This window comes from Melozone crissalis, unplaced genomic scaffold (genome assembly GCF_028551555.1).
Source record: "Melozone crissalis strain CALT ecotype California unplaced genomic scaffold, PUWL_Pcris_2 ptg000313l_1, whole genome shotgun sequence".
Lineage (NCBI taxonomy): Eukaryota > Metazoa > Chordata > Aves > Passeriformes > Passerellidae > Melozone > Melozone crissalis.
Window position 1 is genome coordinate 64,151 of NW_026536064.1, and position 20,893 is coordinate 85,043.

General features: G+C 55.9%; 2 pseudogenes; both read right to left on the minus strand.

Annotated features, from left to right (window-relative positions):
- Positions 1-1,258: 1,258 nt before the first annotated feature.
- On the minus strand, positions 1,259-5,794 carry LOC128949832 (zinc finger protein 850-like; annotated as a pseudogene).
- A 502-nt stretch (positions 5,795-6,296) lies between these two features.
- On the minus strand, positions 6,297-20,728 carry LOC128949827 (zinc finger protein 850-like; annotated as a pseudogene).
- Between the last annotated feature and the right edge of the window lie 165 nt (positions 20,729-20,893).

Here is a 20,893-nt window from a genome sequence, read left to right on the forward strand (position 1 = left end):
ATTTCATTCTTGAGGCCTCTCAGCTTCTGAGGAGAAAAAGATACTAAGGAAAGGATTTTTGAATAAAATATGTCCATGACACATTTTATTTAAATGGAGCGTGAATACTGGACTGGGATTGTGAATACAGGAGAGGGGCTGGTATTGTGATCAGGAATCAGAAAATGGGAACGGGACAGGGAATAGAGAAATGGGAATTAGAGACTGGAATAGGAAAAGGAGAACAAAACACGAAATAGAGAAATGGGAATTGGGGACTGGAACAGGAAAATGGGAACAGGAAATACGGGAATGGCATCCAGATAGAGAATATGGGACAGGGACAAGTATTGAGACAGGAATGGGATCTGGACTCGGATGAGAGCAGGATCCTGGACAGGGGACAGCAGGAACCAGGACGGGAGGACGTGGGGACACTGCCAGGGCAGGAGGTCCTTGATCTGCTGCCCCAGATGGAGCTGCTGGGCCTGGGGTGACCAAAGCCCTAAGGAACGCCGAAATCTGTCCCAGGAACCCTCAACTCCATGGACCCAGCATCCCCCTCATGCCCATCCTTGCTTTATTTTAATGTCTATATTTTCAACCACAGATTTGGGTGTTTGGAAAGGGCAAAGAGAAATAAAAAGAAAATCCAGGCCATGACGAGCCAGGAGGATGTGGAGCCCTCAGCCGGGTGTGCTCCAAACAGGGATCACCTGGGCTCTGCCCTCCTGGGCTCACTGGGAATCATCCAGAGCAGATCCTCCCATGCTGGAGAAGACATCCAAGGATATCTAGTGTTGTTTAAAACCACCAACAGTTGGAAAAAATGAGATTTTTCAAGGGTCAGAAGTTGAAAAATCCTGGAGGACGTGGAGCCCTCAGCCAGGTGTTCTCCAAAGAGGGATCAAGGGGGTTCTGCCCACCTGGGCTCACAGGGGATCCTCCCAAAGAGGGATGGATTGATATTGGAGAAGCCATCCAAGGCTATCTAGTGTTGCTGAAGATCACCAAAAGATGAAAAAAAAAGGACAACATTTTTCTAGAGTCAGAAGCTGACAAATCTGCTCTCCACAAACCATTTCTCATCTTGGACTGCAGATGAGTTCAGGTGACCACGGGGAGCCAGGAGGATGTGGAGCCCCCAGCCAGGTGTCTTCTACACAGGAATCAAGGGGGTTCTGCCCAGCTGGGCTCACTGGAGATCATCCAGAGCAGATCCTCCCGTGTGAGATGGAGCTGGAGCAGTGTATGAAGCTCTGCCCACCAAGGGCTGCCCTCAGTGCTGGCTCTGTAGGTGTCTGGTCAAATTGGAGGTTTCAGAGAAGCTCTTCCCAAACTGGGGACACTCGTGGGGTCTCTCCCCGGTGTGGATGCGCTGGGACATGATGAGGGCTGAACTGAGCCTGAAGCCCTTCCCGCAGGCACGGCAGCGGAATGGCCTTCTCTTGGTGTGGCTGCGCTGGTGGCTGAGGAGATGGGAGCTGGTCTGAAACCTCTTCTGGCACTGATCTCACTCTTAGGGCCTCTCCACGGTGTGGCTCCTCAGGTGCACAGTCAGGTTGGAGCTCTCTCTGAAGCTCTTCCCACACTGGGGACACTCGTGGGGTCTCTCCCCGGTGTGGAAGCACCGGTGCTGGTTGAGGGTGGAGACGCGGTTGAAGCGCTTCCCGCAGTCGGGGCACTGGAAGGGCCTCTCGTCCGTGTGTGAGAGCTGGTGCACCACGAGATCAGAGCTGCTCAGAAACCTCTTCTTGCACTGGTCACACTTGTAGGGTCGTTCACCCGTGTGGCTCCTCCGGTGGACAATCAGGTTGTGCTTGGTCATGAAACTCTTCCCATTCTCCGCACACTTCTACGGCCTCTCCCCGGTGTGGCTTCTGAGGTGGACAGTCAGGTTGGACCTCTGGGTGAAACGCTTCCCACACTGGGGACACTCATAGGGCCTCTCCCCGGTGTGGCTCCTCAGGTGGACAGTCAGGTTGACGCTCTGGGTGAAGCTCTTCCCACACTGGGGACACTTGTGGGGTCTCTCCCCAGTGTGGATCCTCCTGTGTGTGACCAGATTTGAGTTGCGCTTGAATCCCACCCCACAATCGGGACAGCGGAAGGGCCTCTCGTCCGTGTGGATGCGCTGGTGAACGAGGAGTTCAGACGAGGTGTAAAAGCCCTTCTTACACTGATCACACTCGTAGGGCCTCTCCCCGGTGTGGCTTCTGAGGTGGACAGTCAGATGGCAGCTCCGGTTGAAACTCTTCCCACACTGGGGACACTCATAGGGCCTCTCACCAGCGTGGCTCCTCAGGTGCACAGTGAGATGGGAGCTCTGGGTGAAGCCCTTCCCACACTGGGGACACTCGTGTGGTCTCTCCCCGGTGTGGATGCGCCGGTGGACGATGAGGGTAGAGTTGCGCCTGAAACCCTGCCCGCACTCACGGCAGTGGAACGGCCTCTCTTCAGTGTGAATGAGCTGGTGACTGAGGAGATTGGAGCTGCTCAGGAACCTCTTGTGGCACTGATCACACTTGTAGGGTACCTCCCCGGTGTGAATGCGCCGGTGGGTGCGGAGAATGGAATTTTCCCTGAATCCCTTCCCACAATCAGGACAGCGGAACGGCCGCTCCTCGGTGTGAACCAGTTGGTGACGGAGCAGATGGGAGCTGCTCAAGAACCTCTTCTTGCACACATCACACTGGTAGGGTCGTTTCCCCGTGTGGCTCCTCTGGTGGTAAATCAGGTGGTACTTGGACATGTAGCTCTTCCCGCATTCCCCACACTCGTAGGGTCGTTCCCCTGTGTGGATTCTGCAATGCTGCATCAGCAAGGATCTCCACCTGAAGCTCTTCCCACACTCGGAGCACTTGTGGGGCTTCTCCTGCCCATCCTGGAGCTGCTCATGGACCCCCAGCTCTGAGCTCTGACCCTGGTCCAGGGTGGGTTTTTCCCCCTCAGATCCCGTGTGGATTCTCTGGTGCACAATCAGGCAGGACCTCCTCCTGAAGCTCTTCCCACACTCGGAGCACTTGTGGGGCTTCTCCTCCCCGCCCTGGAGCTGCTCATGGAGCCCCAGTTCGGATCTCTGAGCCCCTCCATGGCCCAGGCTGGCTCTTGCCCCCTCGGATCCCCGCGCTCTGCCTTTGCAGCCCCTCCTGCTCAGGGATCTCCGCGGCTTCTCCTCCCCGTTGGTTTCTCCCTGCCGAGCCGTGGAGCCGCTCCAAACGGCCTCTGCCACCAGCTCCTCGCTGCTCTCCATGCTCAGCTCCTGCTCGGGGGGAGCAAGGACAAGGACACGATGGGATTTGCGCCATGGGGACAAGGACACGATGGGATTTGCCGCCGTGGGGACAAGGACACGATGGGATTTGCCCGCATGAGGAGAAGGACACGATGGGATTTGCCCCCGTGGGGACAAGGACACGATGGGATTTGCCTCCCCTGCCACAAAAAACCCTCCCGGAGACCCCCGCGATGGGGTCGGGCCGAGCTCCCCCTCTCCGCTCACCTGTGGGCTCCGGGGGGCGATCCCGGCGGGGCCGGGGCAGCTGCGGCCGGAGCGGGGGAACCGCGTGGTGTTGGGGCGCGTCTTCTTCCCGCGCTTCCTATTCCTTTGTCCCTCCTCTTCCTTTGTCCCTCCTCTTCCTCCTCCTCCTTCTTTCCCCGCCCGTGCACCGCCAGCACCAAAATACGGGCGGAGAGCGAGGGCGTGGTTATGGAAATGAGAGAGCAAACGCGCGCAGGCATTGGTGGGAGGGAGGAGCGCGGGATTTCCTCAGTGACGTCATGGCGGGGGCAGGAACTGGAGCGTCCGCAGAGAGCGGAGCTGGAATGGGGACCGGGAATTGAGGCAGGGAATGGGGACCCAGACTGGGGATAAGAAGCCGGAATGGTAATGGGGACAGGGAATGGGGACCGTGGGGTTCCCAAAGTCCTAAGGAAACCCCAAATCAGTCCCAGGAATCCTGAACTCCCTCTGTCCCAGCATCCCCCTCATCCCCTGGAAGATCCCCCCATTTCCACATCCTCATCTTGCTTAGCTGTCTTTATTATTAACATCGGATTAAAAAATGTGTATAAAAATGACAAGGAGAGAAAAAAAGAATATCCAGCCCACGAGGAGCCAGGAGGATGTGGAGCCCCCAGCCAGGTGTGCTGCAAGCAGGAGTCAAGGGGCCCTGCCCACCTGGGCTCACTGGGCACGATCCAGAGCAGATCCTCCCGTCTGAGATGGAGGGGGAGCAGCACACGGAGCTCTTCCCACCCAGGTCTGCCCTCAGTGCTGGCTCTGTAGGTGTCTGCTCAAGCGGGAAATTCGATAAAAGCTCTTCCCACACTGGGAACACTTGTGGGGTCTCTCCCCGGTGTGGATCCTCCTGTGTGTGACCAGAGCTGAGTTGCGCTTGAATCCCACCCCACATTCGGGACAGCGGAAGGGCCTCTCGTCCGTGTGGATGCGCTGGTGACTGAGGAGTTCAGACGAGGTGTAAAAGCCCTTCTGGCACTGATCACACTCATAGGGCCTCTCGCCAGTGTGGCTTCTTAGGTGGACAGTCAGGTGGGAGCTCTTGGTGAAACTCTTCCCACACTGGGGACACTCGTGGGGTCTCTCCCCGGTGTGGATGCGCCGGTGGACGATGAGGTTGGAGTTCTGTCTGAATCCCTTCCCACACTCACGGCAGTGGAACGGCCTCTCCACGGTGTGAATGAGCTGGTGACGGAGGAGATGGGAGCTGCTCAGTAACCTCATCTGGCACTGACCACACTCGTAGGGCCTCTCCCCGGTGTGGATGCGCCGGTGCCTGTTGAGGTGGGCGACGCTTTTGAAGCCCTTCCCGCAGTCGGGACACTGGAAGGGCCTCTCATCTGTGTGTGAGCGCTGGTGCTCTACGAGATCAGAACTGCTTCGAAACCTCTTCTGGCACTTATCACACTTGTAGGGTCGCTCCCTGGTGTGGATCCTGCAATGTTTCATCAGCCAGGATCTCCACCTGAAGCTCTTCCCACACTCGGAGCACTTGTGAGCCTTCTCCTCCCCGCCCTGGAGCTGCTCATGGAGCCCCAGCTCGGATCTCTGAGCCCCTCCATGGCCCAGGCTGGCTCTTGCCCCCTCGGATCCCCGCGCTCTGCCTTTGCAGCCCCTCCTGCTCAGGGATCTCCGCGGCTTCTCCTCCCCGTTGGCTTCTCCCTGCCGAGCCGTGGAGCCGCTCCAAACGGCCTCTGCCACCAGCTCCTCGCTGCTCTCCATGCTCAGCTCCTGCTCGGGGGGAGCAAGGACAAGGACACGATGGGATTTGCTCCCGTGGGGACAAGGACACGATGGGATTTGCCCCCGTGGGGCAAGGACACGATGGGATTTGCCTCCCCTGCCCCACAAAAACCCTCCCGGAGACCCCCGCGATGGGGTCGGGCCGAGCTCCCCCTCTCCGCTCACCTGCGGCCTCCGGGGGGCGATGCCGGCGGGGCCGGGGCAGCTGCGGCCGGAGCGCGGGAACCGCGTGGTGTTGGGGCGCCTCTTCCTCCCGGTGTTCCTGTTCCGTTGTCCCTCCTCTTCCTTTGTCCCTCCTCTTCCTTTGTCCCTCCTTTTCCTCTTTCTTTTTCTCTCCTCTTGCTTGGTCCCTCCTCTTCCTTTGTCCCTCCCCTTCATCCTCCTCCTTCCCCCCACCTCTTCCTCCCGCTCCTCCTCCGCTCCGAGTCCGGCCCGGGCAGCACCGGCACGCAAAAGGAGGCGGGGACTGAGGGCGTGGTTATGCAAATCTTGGAGCGATCGCGCGCTGGGATTAGTGGGGGGAGGAGCGCGGGCTGTGCTCGGTGACGTCATGGCGGGGGGTGCAGCTGGAGCGTCCGGAGAGAGCGGAGCAGGAATGGGGACCGGGAATGGGGACCGGGAATTGGGACCGGGAATGGGAAGAGGGAATGGAGACTGGGAATGGGGACCCAGACTGGGGAGAAGGAGCGGGAATGGGGACAGGGAATGGGGACCATGGGGTGCCCAAAGTCCTAAGGAAGCCCCAAATCAGTCCCAGGAACCCTCAACTCCCTCTGGCCCAGCATCCCCCTCATCCCCTGGAAGATCCCCCCATGTCCACATCCTCATCTTGGTTCAACGTCTTTATTATTAACCTCGGATTTAGAAAGGTGTATAAAAATAACAAAGAGAAATCAAAAGGAAATACAGGCCATGAGGAGCCAGGGGTTGTGGAGCCCCCAGCCAGGTGTGCTGCAAGCAGGAGTCAAGGGGGCTCTGCCCACCTGGGCTCACTGGGGATCATCCAGAGAAGATCCTCCGGTGTGAGATGGAGCTGGAGAAGCTCAGGGAGCTCTTCCCACTCAGGTCTGACCTCAGTGCTGGCTCTTCTGGTGTCTGGTCAAGGTAGAGGTTTTAGAGAAGCTCTTCCCACACTGGGGACACATGTGGAGTCTCTCCCTGGTGTGGATCTTCTGGTGGGACACCAGCCCTGAGCTCTGCGAGAAGCTCTTCCCACACTGGGAACACTTGTAGGGTCTTTCGCCAGGGTGGACCCTCCTGTGTCTGACCAGACTTGAATTCTGCCTGAATCCCACCCCACAATCGGGACAGCGGAAGGGCCTCTCGTCCGTGTGGATGCGCTGGTGTACGAGGAGTTCAGACGAGGTGTAAAAGCCCTTCTGGCACTGACCACACTCATAGGGCCTCTCCCCGGTGTGGCTCCTCAGGTGGACAGTCAGGCTGGAGCTCTCTCTGAAGCTCTTCCCACACTGGGGACACTCGTGGGGTCTCTCCCCGGTGTGGATGCGCCGGTGCCTGATGAGGTGGGAGTTGGATCTGAAACGCTACCTGCACTCACGGCAGTGGAACGGCCTCTCCTCGGTGTGAATGAGCTGGTGACGGAGGAGCTTGGAGCTGCTCAGGAACCTCTTCTGGCACTGACCACACTCATAGGGCCTCTCCCCGGTGTGGCTGTGCCGGTGCCTGTTGAGGTGGGCGACGCTTTTGAAGCGCTTCCCGCAGTCGGGGCACTGGAAGTGCCTCTCATCTGTGTGTGAGCGCTGGTGCACCACGAGATCAGAGCTGGTCACAAACCTCTTCTTGCACCGGTCACACTGGTAGGGTCGTTCCCCCGTGTGGCTCCTCTGGTGGTAAATCAGGTGGTACTTGGACATGTAGCTCTTCCCGCACTCCGCACACTCGTAGGGTCGTTCCCGCGTGTGGATTCTGCAATGCTGCATCAGCAAGGATCTCCACCTGAAGCTGTTCCCACACTCCGAGCACTTGTGGGGCTTCTCCTGCCCACCCTGGAGCTGCTCATGGAGCCACAGATCGGATCTCTGAGCCCCTCCATGGCCCAGGCTGGCTCTTGCCCCCACGGATCCCCGCGCTCTGCCTTTGCAGCCCCTCCTGCTCAGGGATCTCCGCGGCTTCTCCTCCCCGTTGGCTTCTCCCTGCCGAGCCGTGGAGCCGCTCCAAAGGGCCTCTGCCACCAGCTCCTCGCTGCTCTCCATGCTCAGCTCCTGCTCGGGGGGAGCAAGGACAAGGACACGATGGGATTTGCCCCCGTGGGGACATGGACACGATGGGATTTGCCCCCATGGGGACAAGGACACGATGGGATTTGCGCCCATGGGGACAAGGACACGATGGGATTTGCCCCCACGGGGACAAGGACACGATGGGATTTGCCCCCATGGGGACAAGGACACGATGGGATTTGCCCCACATTTGAGGATGAGATTTGGGATTTGGGATTTGCCCCACAATTCAGGATGGGATTTACCCCACAAGTTGAGGAAGGGATTTGTCCCCCAATTCAGGACGGCATTTGGGATTTGCCCCCATCCCAACATGGGATTTGCCCCACAATTCAGGGTGGGATTTGGGATTTTCCCCACAAGGACACGATGGGATTTGCCCCACAATTCAGGACGGCATTTGGGATTTTCCCCCATCCCAGGACAGGATTTGTCCCCACCCCCCATTTGCCCCCCCCAGGCCGGGCTGGCAGCTGCCCCAGCACACAGAGGGTTAAAAGGGGTCCTGCCTTCCTCGAGATTTCCTGAAAAATCTCTTTTTTTAGGGTTTTTTCCCCTCTCCTGAGCAGCTGACGAGCCTCTGGGGAAAAGATAAACAAGAATTATCTGCGGCTGTGGAATGCAATAGGCACGGCCGGGATTGGGCCGCACTGGGTGTTTTTAATTTGTATTTAATTTGTTCTGAATTCATGGCCAATCACGGGGAGCAGGCTCGGATTCTCTCAGGGTCAGCAGCTTTTGTTATCATTCCTTTCAGGGTTTTTTCCTTTTGAGCCTTCTAAAGAAATCTTTTCTTCTTTCTTTAGTGTTGTTTGAATGTATAATTTTCTTTTATTATATATCTTTATATATACAATTTTAATTAATATCTATATTAATACATACAATGTTAATATATCATTTTCTTTACGTAGAATATATATCTTAAAAATATAACTTAAATTTTTATATTAATATATATAGTTTTAATATATAATTTCCTTTAAATATGATAGAATATAACAAGATAATAAACACATTTTAATTATTATATTAATAAAAAGAAAATAAATACATTTTAATTATTATATTAATATATATAACTTTAATATACGATTTTCTGTTAATATAATATACACCATAAAAAAATTATTTTTTGTGTAATATATATCAAAAAAATAATAAATCAGCCCTATAAAATAGTAAATAATAACTAATAGAAATTAATAGATCTGTCGTCCCAGTTCATTCCCAATGCTCCCAGTACCGCTCCCAGTGCTCCCAGGTCCCTCCCAGCGCTCCCAGTATCGCTCCTGGCATCGCTCCCAGCGCTCCCAGTAAGACCGAGCTCCCCCATCCGCGCTCACCTGCGGGCTCCGGGGGTGATGCGGCCGCTCTTCCTCCCGCTCCTCCTCTTCCTCTATCCCTCCTCTTCCTCCTCCTGGTCCTCCTTCTCTCCCTCCTCCTCCTCTTCCTCCTCCACTCGCCCTCGCTCCTCCTTTCCTTCCTCCTCAGTCCGTCCTCTTCCTCCTCCCGCTCCTCCTTCTCTCCCTCCTCTCTGCACTGCGAATGATACTGGGAGCGCAGGGAGCGAACTGGGAGCGCTGGGAGCGAACTGGGAGCGCTGGGAGGGAACTGGTAGCTCTCTCCCTGCCGGTGCCGCTCTTACTGGGAGCGCTGGGAGCGAACTGGGAGCGCTGGGAGGGAACTGGTAGCTCTCTCCCTGCCAGTGCCGCTCTTACGGGGAGCGCTGGGAGCGAACAGCGCCGGGCGGCAGAAGGAGCCCTCCTGAACGGGCGTGGTTATGCAAATTAGGGAGCGATCGCGCGCTGGGATTGGTGGAAGGGAGGAGCGCGGGGTTGGCCCGGGGACGTCATGGCGGGAGGCGGGGGCTAAAGCGTCCGGAGAGAGCGGAGCGGGAATGGAGACCGGGAATCGGGACAGGGAATGGGGACCGGGAATGGAGACAGGGAATGGGGACCGGGAATAGGAATGGGAATGGGGAACGGGAATGGGAACGGTGACCGGGAATGGAGATATAGACCAGGAATCGGGACAAGGAATGGGGACTGGTAATGGAACCGGAAATGCGGACAGGGAGCGTGATTGGGGACAGGGAATGGGGAACGGGAATTCAGACCAGGAATGGGAACAGGGAATGGGGACCAGTACTTGGGACAGGGACCACGAATGGGGACAAGGAATGGAGGCAAGGAATAGGAACCCAGACTGGGGATAAGGACCGGGAATGGGGACAGGGAATGGGGACCATGGAGTGCCCTAAGTCCTAAGGAAGCCCCAAATCTGTCCCAGGAACCCTCAACTCCCCCTGGCCCAGCATCCCCCTCATCCCCTGGAAGATCCCCCCCAAGTCCACATCCTGGTCTTCGTTCAAAATCTTTATTCTTATCCTCGGATTTAGAAAGGTGTATAAAAATAACAAAGAGAAATCAAAAGGAAATCCAGGCCATGTGGAGCCAGGAGGATGTGGAGCCCCCAGCCTGGTGTGCTGCAAGCAGGAGTCAAGGGGGCTCTGCCCACCTGGGCTCACTGGGGACCATCCAGAGCAGATCCTCCTGTGTGAGATGGAGCTGAAGCAGCGCACGGAGCTCTTCCCACCCAGGGCAGCCCTCAGTGTTGGCTCTTCTGGTGTCTGGTCAGGGCAGAGGTTTTAGAGAAGCTCTTCCCACACTGGGGACACTTGTGGGGTCTGTCCCCAGTGTGGACCCTCCTGTGTCTGACCAGAGCTGAGTTGCGCTTGAATCCCACCCCACAATCGGGACAGCGGAAGGGCCTCTCGTCCGTGTGGATGCGCTGGTGCTTGAGGAGATCAGACGAGGTGTAAAAGCCCTTCTTGCACTGATCACACTCGTAGGGCCTCTCCCCTGTGTGGCTTCTGAGGTGGACAGTCAGACTGCAGCTCAGGGTGAAGCTCTTCCCACACTGGGGACACTCGTAGGGCCTCTCCCCGGTGTGGCTCCTCAGGTGCACAGTCAGGTGGGAGGTCTCTCTGAATCCCTTCCCACATTGGGGACATTCGTGGGGTCTCTCCCCAGTGTGGATGCGCCGGTGGGTGATGAGGTTGGAGTTGCGTCTGAAACCCTGCCCGCACTCACGGCAGTGAAACGGCCTCTCTTCAGTGTGAATGAGCTGGTGACTGCGGAGATGGGAGCTGCTCAAGAACCTCATCTGGCACTGATCACGCTCGTAGGGCCTCTCCCCATTGTGGCTCCTCAGGTGGACAGTCAGGCTGGAGCTCTCTCTGAAGCCCTTCCCACACTGGGGACACTTGTGTGGTCTCTCCCCGGTGTGGATGCGCCGGTGCCTGATGAGGGCAGAGTTGTCCCTGAATCCCCTCCCACACTCACGGCAGTGGAACGGCTTCTCCTCGGTGTGAATGAGCTGGTGACGGAGGAGCTCGGAGCTGGTCAGGAACCTCTTCTGGCACTGATCACACTCGTAGGGCCTCTCCCCGGTGTGGCTCCTCAGGTGGACAGTCAGGCTGGAGCTCTCTCTGAAGCTCCTCCCACACTCCCCACACTCATAGGGCCTCTCCCCAGTGTGGATTCGCTGGTGGATGACGAGGCCGGACCTTTGCCTGAATCCCTTTCCACAATCAGGAGAGCAAAATGGCCGCTCGTCGGTGTGAATGCGCTGGTGACTGACGAGATGGGAATTGGTGTAAAACCTCTGATGGCATTCATCACACTCATAGGGCCTCTCCCCCGTGTGCCTCCTCAGGTGGGCATTCAGGTTGGATCTCCTCCTGAAGCTGCTCCCACACTGGGAGCACTTGTGGGGCTTCTCCTGCCCACATTGGAGCTGCTCATGGAGCCCCAGCTCGGATCTCTGAGCCCCTCCATGGCCCAGGCTGCCTCTTGCCCCCTCGGATCCCCGCGCTCTGCCTTTGCAGCCCCTCCTGCTCAGGGATCTCCGCGGCTTCTCCTCCCCGTTGGCTTCTCCCTGCCGAGCCGTGGAGCCGCTCCAAACGGCCTCTGCCACCAGCTCCTCGCTGCTCTCCATGCTCAGCTCCTGCTCGGGGGGAGCAAGGACAAGGACACGATGGGATTTGTCCCCGTGGGGACAAGGACACGATGGGATTTGCCCCCGTGGGGGCAAGGACACGATGGGATTTGCCCCCATGGGCACAAGGACACGATGGGATTTGCCTCCCCTGCCCCACAAAAACCCTCCCGGAGACCCCCGCGATGGGGTCGGGCCCAGCTCCCCCTCTCCGCTCACCTGCGGCCTCCGGGCGGCGATGCCGGCGGGGCCGGGGCGGCTGCGGCCGGAGCGGGGGAACCGCGTGGTGTTGGGGCGCCTCTTCCTACTGGTGTTCCTGTTCCGTTGTCCCTCCTCTTCCTTTGTCCCTCCTCTTCCTCCTCCTCCTTCTCCCCCTCCTCTTCCTCCCGCTCCTCCTCCGCTCCGAGTCCAAAAGAAGCGCCGGCACCCAAAAGAAGGCGGGGTGAGGGCGTGGTTATGGAAATCCGGGAGCGATCGCGCGCTGGGATTGGTGGGACGGAGGAGCGCGGGCTTTGCTCGGTGACGCAATCGCCAGGGACCGGCACCGCCAATGGGGACCGGGAATGTGAATGGAAATGGGGACCAGGAACCGAAAAGGGACCCTGTGGTGGTCTCAGGGGTCCCAAGATGACAGAAGAGATGAAAATTTCGACTCCATGATTTTTTTTTTTCAGAAAGCTCACTTATTGCTTTATTATTGATATAATATATTACAAGAAACTTCTGTATTAAAATTATACCAGATTTATAGAATACAAGGATTTCATCGGAAATCTAGAAAACAATAGATAATTATTATGATAAAATCTTATGAGTGAACAGAGAGCCTGAGGGAACCAAATTTTAATTGTTCTGTGATTAAAAACAACTATATTAAACCAATCAAGGCGAAATCGCCGCATTCCACAGTAGCAGATCATTAGTGTTTAACTTTCATTCTTAAAGTCTCTCAGCTCCTCAGGAGGAAAAGATCTCAAGGAAAGGATTTTTTAATAAAATGTGCCAGTGACAGTAGCGTGAATACTGGACTGGGAATACAGGAGAGGGGCTGGGATTGGGATCAGGAATCAGAAAATGGGAACGGGACAGGGAATAGAGAAATAGGAATTAGGGACTGGAATAGGAAAAGGAGAACAAAACACGAAATAGAGAAATGGGAATTGGGGACTGGAACAGGAAAATGGGAACAGGACAGGAAATAAGGGAATGGCAACCAGATAGAGAATATGGGACAGGGACAAGTATTGAGACAGGAATGGGATCTGGACTCGGATGAGAGCAGAAAATGGGAACAAGACAGGGAATACGGGAATGGCAACTGGACAGAGAATATGGGACAGGGACAAGTATTGAGACAGGAATGGGATCTGGACTCGGATGAGAGCAGGATCCTGGACAGGGGACAGCAGGAACCAGGACGGGAGGACGTGGGGACACTGCCAGGGCAGGGGGTCCTTGATCTGCTGCCCCAGATGGAGCTGCTGGGCCTGGGGTGCCCAAAGCCCTGAGGAACCCCCAAATCTGTCCCAGGAACCCTCAACTCCATGGACACAGCATCCCCCTCATGCCCATCCTTGCTTTATTTTAATGTCTATATTTTCAACCACAGATTTGTGTGTTTGGAAAGGACAAAGAGAAATAAAAAGAAAATCCATGCCATGACGAGCCAGGAGGATGTGGAGCCCTCAGCCAGGTGTGCTCCAAACAGGGATCACCTGGGCTCTGCCCTCCTGGGCTCACTGGGAATCATCCAGAGCAGATCCTCCCACGGTGGAGAAGACATCCAAGGATATCTAGTGTTGTTTAAAACCACCACCAGTTGGAAAAAATGAGATTTTTCAAGGGTCAGAAGTTGAAAAATCCTGGAGGACGTGGAGCCTTTAGCCAGGTGTTCTCCAAAGAGGGATCAAGGGGGTTCTGCCCACCTGGGCTCACAGGGGATCCTCCCAAAGAGGGATGGATTGATATTGGAGAAGCCATCCAAGGCTATCTAGTGTTGCTGAAGATCACCAAAAGATGGAAAAAAAAAGGACAACATTTTTTCTAGGGTCAGAAGCTGACAAATCTGCTCTCCACAAACCATTTCTCATCTTGGACTGCGGATGAGTTCAGGTGACCACGGGGAGCCAGGAGGATTTGGAGCCCCCAGCCAGGTGTCTTGTACACAGGGATGAAGAGGGTTCTGCCCTGCTGGGCTCACTGGGGATCATCCAGAGCAGATCCTCCCGTGTGAGATGGAGCTGGAGCAGTGTATGAAGCTCTTCCCACCCAGGGCTGCCCTCAGTGCTGGCTCTGTAGGTGTCTGGTCAAATTGGAGGTTTTAGAGAAGCTCTTCCCACACTGGGGACACTCGTGGGGTCTCTCCCTGGTGCGGATGCGCTGGGGCATGATGAGGGCAGAACTGAGCCTGAAGCCCTTCCCGCAGGCACGGCAGCAGAATGGCCTCCCCTTGGTGTGGCTACGCTGGTGACTGAGGAGATGGGAGCTGGTCTGAAACCTCTTCTGGCACTGATATCACTCCTAGGGCCTCTCCCCAGTGAGGCTCCTCAGGTGCACAGTCAAGCTGGACCTGTCTCTGAAGCTCTTCCCACACTGGGGACACTCGTGTGGTCTCTCCCCGGTGTGGATGCGCTGATGGACGACGAGGGCAGAGTTGCGCCTGAATCCCTTCCCACACTCACGGCAGTGGAACGGCCTCTCCTCGGTGTGAATGAGCAGGTGGCTGAGGAGCTCGGAGCTGGTCAGGAACCTCTTCTGGCACTGACCACACTCGTAGGGCCTCTCCCCGGTGTGGATCATCCGGTGCTGGTTGAGGGTGGAGACGCGGTTGAAGCGCTTCCAACAGTCGGGGCCCTGGAAGGGCCTCTCGTCTGTGTGTGAGCGCTGGTGCACCACGAGATCAGAGCTGTTCAGAAACCTCTTCTTGCCCTAGTGACACTTGTAGGGTCGTTCACACCTGTGGCTCCTTCGGTGGACAATCGGGTTGTGCTGGGTCATGAAACTCTTCCCATTCTCCGCACACTTCTAGGGCCTCTCCCCGGTGTGGCTTCTGAGGTGGACAGTCAGGTTGGAGCTCTGGGTGAAACGCTTCCCACACTGGGGACACTCATAGGGCCTCTCCCCGGTGTGGCTCCTCAGGTGGACAGTCAGGCTGGAGCTCTGGGTGAAGCCCTTCCCACACTGGGGACACTTGTGGGGTCTCTCCCCAGTGTGGATCCTCCTGTGTGTGACCAGAGTTGAGTTCTGCTTGAATCCCACACCACAATCAGGACAGCGGAAGGGCCTCTCGTCCGTGTGGATGCGCTGGTGAACGAGGAGTTCAGACGAGGTGTAAAAGCCCTTCTTACACTGATCACACTCGTAGGGCCTCTCCCCGGTGTGGCTTCTGAGGTGGACAGCCAGATGGGAGCTCCGGTTGAAACTCTTCCGACACTGGGGACACTCAAAGGGCCTCTCCCCGGTGTGGATGCGCCGGTGCCTGATGAGGTGGGAGTTGCGTCTGAAACCCTGCCCGCAGTCACGGCAGTGGAACGGCCTCTCCCCGGTGTGAATGAGCTGGTGGCTGAGGAGATCAGGGCTCCTCAGGAACCTCTTCTGGCACTGATCACACTTGTAGGGTCGTTCCCCCGTGTGGATTCTGCAATGCTGCATCAGGCCACATATCCGCTTGAAGCTCTTCCCACACTCGGAGCACTTGTGGGGCTTCTCCTGCCCACCCTGGAGCTGCTCATGGAGCCCCAGCTCGGATCTCTGAGCCCCTCCATGGCCCACGCTGGCTCTTGCCCCCTCGGATCCCCGCGCTCTGCCTTTGCAGCCCCTCCTGCTCAGGGATCTCCGCGGCTTCTCCTCCCCGTTGGTTTCTCCCTGCCGAGCCGCGGAGCCGCTCCAAACGGCCTCTGCCACCAGCTCCTCGCTGCTCTCCATGCTCAGCTCCTACTCGGGGCGAGCAAGCACAAGGACACGATGGGATTTGCCCCCGTGGGGACAAGGACACGATGGGATTTGCCTCCCCTGCCCCACAAAAACCCTCCCGGAGACCCCCGCGATGGGGTCGGACCGAGCTCCCCCTCTCCGCTCACCTGCGGCCTCCGGGGGTCGATGCCGGCGGGGCCGGGGCAGCTGCGGCCGGAGCGCGGGAACCGCGTGGTGTTGGGGCGCCTCTTCCTCCCGGCGTTCCTGTTCCTTTGTCCCTCCTCTTCCTTTGTCCCTCCTTTTCCTCCTCCTCTTTCCGCCGCCCGTGCACCGCCGGCACCAAAATAGAGGCGGAGCGACGCCGTGGTTATGCAAATGAGGGGGCGATCGCGCGCTGGCATTGGTGGGAGGGAGGAGCGCGGGATTTCCTCGGTGACGTCATGGCGGGGGTAGGAACGGGAGCGTCCGGAGAAAGCGGAGCGGGAATGGGGACCGGGAATGGAGGCAGGGAATGGGGACCCAGACTGGGGATAAGAAGCCGGAATGGTAATGGGGACAGGGAATGGGGACCGTGGGGTTCCCAAAGTCCTAAGGAAACCCCAAATCAGTCCCAGGAACCCTCAACTCCCTCTGGCCCAGCATCCCCCTCATTCCCAGGAAGATCCCCCCATGTCCACATCCTCATCTTTGTTAGCGGCCTTTATTATTAACATCGGATTTAAAAATGTGTATAAAAATAACAAAGAGAGAAAAAAAGAATATCCAGGCCACGAGGAGCCAGGTGGATGTGGAGCCCCCAGCCAGGAGTTCTTAAAGCAGGATTAAAGGGGGCTCTGCCCCCCTGGGCTCACTGGGGATCATTCAGAGCAGATCCTCCCGTGTGAGATGGAGCTGGAGAAGGCCACAGAGCTCTGCCCACCCAGGGCTGCCCTCAGTGCTGGCTCTTCTGGTGTCTTCTCAAGGTAGTGATTTTAGAGAAGCTCTGCCCACACTGGAGACATTTGTAGGGTCTCTCCCCGGTGTGGATCCTCCTGTGTGTGACCAGATTTGAGTTGTGCTTGAATCCCACCCCACAATCGGGACAGCGGAAGGGCCTCTCGTCCGTGTGGATGCGCTGGTGAACGAGGAGTTGAGACGAGGTGTAAAAGCCCTTCTGGCACTGATCACACTCGTAGGGCCTCTCCCCGGTGTGGCTTCTGAGGTGGACAGTCAGATGGGAGCTCTGGTTGAAACTCTTCCCACACTGGTGACACTCATAGGGCCTCTCCCCAGCGTGGCTCCTCAGGTGCACAGTCAGATGGGAGCTCTGGGTGAAGCCCTTCCCACACCGGGGACACTCGTGGGGTCTCTCCCCGGTGTGGATGCGCCGGTGGACGACGAGGGCAGAGTTGTGCCTGAAACCCTGCCCGCAGTCACGGCAGTGGAACGGCCTCTCCCCGGTGTGAATGAGCTGGTGACGGAGGAGATGGGAGCTGCTCAGGAACCTCTTCTGGCACTGACCACACTCGTAGGGCCTCTCCCCGATGTGAATCCGCTGGTGATGGAGCAGATGGGAGCTGCTCAAGAACCTCTTCTTGCACACATCACACTCGTAGGGTCGTTCCCCCGTGTGGATTCTGCAATGCTGCATCCGGTCGCATCTCCGCTTGAAGCTCTTCCCACACTCAGAGCACTTGTGGGGCTTCTCCTGCCCGCCCTGGAGCTGCTCATGGAGCCCCAGCTCGGATCTCTGAGCCCCTCCATGGCCCAGGCTGGCTCTTGCCCCCTCGGATCCCCGCTCTCTGCCTTTGCAGCCCCTCCTGCTCAGGGATCTCCGCGGCTTCTCCTCCCCGTTGGCTTCTCCCTGCCGAGCCGTGGAGCCGCTCCAAACGGCCTCTGCCACCAGCTCCTCGCTGCTCTCCATGCTCAGCTCCTGCTCGGGGGGAGCAAGGACAAGGACACGATGGGATTTGCCCCCGTGGGGACAAGGACACGATGGGATTTGCCCCACAGTTGAGGATGAGATTTGGGATTTGGGATTTGCCCCACAATTCAGGATGGGATTTACCCCACAAGTTCAGGAAGGGATTTGTCCCCCAATTCAGGACGGCATTTAGGATTTGCCCCCATCCCAACATGGGATTTGCCCCACAATTCAGGGTGGGATTTGGGATTTTCCCCACAAGGACACGATGGGATTTGCCCCACAATTCAGGACAGGATTTGGGATTTGCCCCCATCCCAGGACAGGATTTGCCCCCACCCCCCTTTTTTCCCCCCTAGGCCGGGCTGGCAGCTGCCCCAGCACACAGAGGGTTAAAAGGGGCCCTGCCTTCCTCGAGATTTCCTGAAAAATCTCTTTTTTTAGGGTTTTTTCCCCTTTCCTGAGCAGCTGAGGAGCCTCTGGGGAAAAGATAAACAAGAATTATCTGCGGCTGTGGAATGCAACAGCCGCGGCCGGGATTGGGCCGCGCTGGGTGTTTTTAATTTATATTTAATTTGTTTTTAAATCATGGCCAATCACGGGGAGCAGGCTCGGATTCTCTCAGGGTCAGCAGCTTTTGTTATCATTCCTTTCAGGGTTTTTTTCTTTTGAGCCATCTAACGAAATCTTTTCTTCTTTTTTTGGTATGGTTTTAATGTATAATTTTCTTTTAATATATATCTTTATATATACAATTTTAATTAATATCTATATTAATATATAAACTTTTAATATATTATTTTCTTTAAATACAATGTATATCTTAAAAATATAATTTAAATTAATATATAAGTTTCAATATATAATTCTCCTTAAATGTAGTAAAATATAAAAAGATAATAAATACATTTTAATTAATATATTAATGTATATATTTTTACTATATGGTCGTCTTTTAATATAATATATACCATAAAATAACAAATATATTTTTAAATAAGACATGTTGTTTTATTAAATAATTTTCTCTTTTTAGAATATATATAATAAAAAAATAAATATATTTTAATTAAGATCTCTATTAATATCTATAGTTTGAATAAATAATTATCTTTTAATGTATATCATAAAAAAACTATAATTCTAATTAATACATATAGTCTTAAAATTTATTTTTATTTTAATATAACATAAATCATGAAATAAAAATATATTATAACTAATATATTTTATAATAGTTTTAATATATAATTTTCTTTTAATATAATATTTATCATAAAATAAAACATTTAAATGTAACATACATCATAAAATACTAAATCAGCCCTATAAAATAATAAATAATAACTAATACAAAGTCATAAATCAGCGCTCCCAGTATCGCTCCCAGCGCTCCCAGTAAGACCGAGCTCCCCCATCCGTGCTCACCTGCGAGCTCCGGGGGTGATGCGGCCGCTCTTCCTCCCGGTCCTCCTCTTCCTCTGTCCCTCCTCTTCCTCCTCCTGCTCCTCCCGTGTCCCTCCTCCTCCTCTTCCTCCTCCTCTCGCGCTCCTGCTCCTCCTTTCCTTCCTCCTCAGTCCCTCCTCTTCCTCCCGCTCCTCCTTCTCTCCCTCCTCTCTGCACTGGGAACGATACTGGGAGCGATACTAGGAGGGAACTGGGAGCGCTGGGAGGGATACTGGGAGCGCTGGGAGGGAACTGGGAGGGCTGGGAGCGAACAGCGCCGGGCGGCGGGAGGGGCCGGCCTGAGTGGGCGTGGTTATGCAAATCCCAGACAGATCGCGCGCTGCGATTGGTGGGCGGGAGGAGCGCGGGGTTTGCCCGGCGACGTCATGGCGGGAGGCGGGGGCTGAAGCGTCCGGAGAGAGCGGAGCGGGAATGGAGACCGGGAATCGGGACCGGGAATGGGGACCGGGACAAGGAATGCGAATGGGGAACGGGAATGGGAACGGTGACCGGGAATGGAGACATGGACCAGGAATCGGGACAAGGAATGGGGACTGGTAATGGAACCGGAAATGCGGACAGGGAGCGTGATTGGGGACAGGGAATGGGGAACGGGAATTCAGACCAGGAATGGGAACAGGGAATGGGGACCAGTATTTGGGACAGGGACCACGAATGGGGACAAGGAATGGAGGCAGGGAATAGGAACCCAGACTGGGGATAAGGACCGGGAATGGGGACAGGGAATGGGGACCATGGAGTTCCCTAGGTCCTAAGGAAGCCCCAAATCTGTCCCAGGAACCCTCAACTCCCCCTGGCCCAGCATCCCCCGCATCCCCTGGAAGATCCCCCCCAAGTCCACATCCTGGTATTCGTTCAACATCTTTATTCTTCACCTCGGATTTAGAAAGGTGTATAAAAAAAACAAAGAGAAATCAAAAGGAAATCCAGGCCACGAGGAGCCAGGAGGATGTGGAGCCCCCAGCCTGGTGTGCTGCAAGCAGGAGTCAAGGGGGCTCTGCCCACCTGGGCTCACTGGGGACCATCCAGAGCAGATCCTCCTGAGTGACATGGAGCTGCAGCAGCGCACGGAGCTCTGCCCAATCAGGGCTGCCCTCAGTGCTGGCTCTGTAGGTGTCTGGTCAAGGAAGAGGTTTTAGAGAAGCTCTTCCCACATTGGGGACACTTGTGGGGTCTCTCCCTGGTGTGGATCTTCTGGTGGGAAACCAGCCCTGAGCTCTGCGAGAAGCTCTTCCCACAGTGGGGACACTTGTAGGGTGTTTCCCCAGTGTGGACCCTCCTGTGTCTGACCAGACTTGAGTTCTGCTTGAATCCCACCCCACATTCGGGACAGCGGAAGGGCCTCTCATCTGTGTGGATGCGCTGGTGCTTGAGGAGATCAGAGGAGGTGTAAAAGCCCTTCTTGCACTGATCACACTCGTAGGGCCTCTCCCCGGTGTGGCTTCTGAGGTGGACAGTCAGATGGGAGCTCAGGGTGAAACTCTTCCCACACTGGGGACACTCGTGGGGTCTCTCCCCGGTGTGGATGCGCCGGTGGACGATGAGGTTGGAGTCGCGCCTGAAACCCTGCCCGCACTTACGGCAGTGGAACGGCTTCTCCTCGGTGTGGATGAGCTGGTGACGGCGCAGATGGGAGATGCTCAGGAACCTCTTCTGGCACTGACCACACTCGTAGGGCCTCTCCCCAGTGTGGATCATCCGGTGCCTGTTGAGGTCGGAGACGCTTTTGAAGCTCTTCCCACAGTCGGGGCACTGGAAGGGCCTCTCGTCTGTGTGTGAGCGCTGGTGCCCCACGAGATCACCGCTGCTCCGAAACCTCTTCTTGCACTGTTCACACTGGGACGCTCGTTCCCCCGTGTGGCTCCTCTGGTGGTAAATCAGGTGGCACTTGGACATGTAGGTCTTCCCGCATTCCCCACACTCGTAGGGTCGTTCCCCTGTGTGGATTCTTCAATGCTGCATCAGGTCGCATCTCCACTTGAAGCTCTTACCACACTCGGAGCACTTTTGGGGCTTCTCCTGCCCACCCTGCAGCTTCTCATGGAGCCCCAGCTCGGATCTCTGAGCCCCTCCATGGCCCAGGCTGGCTCTTGCCCCCTCGGATCCCCGCGCTCTGCCTTTGCAGCC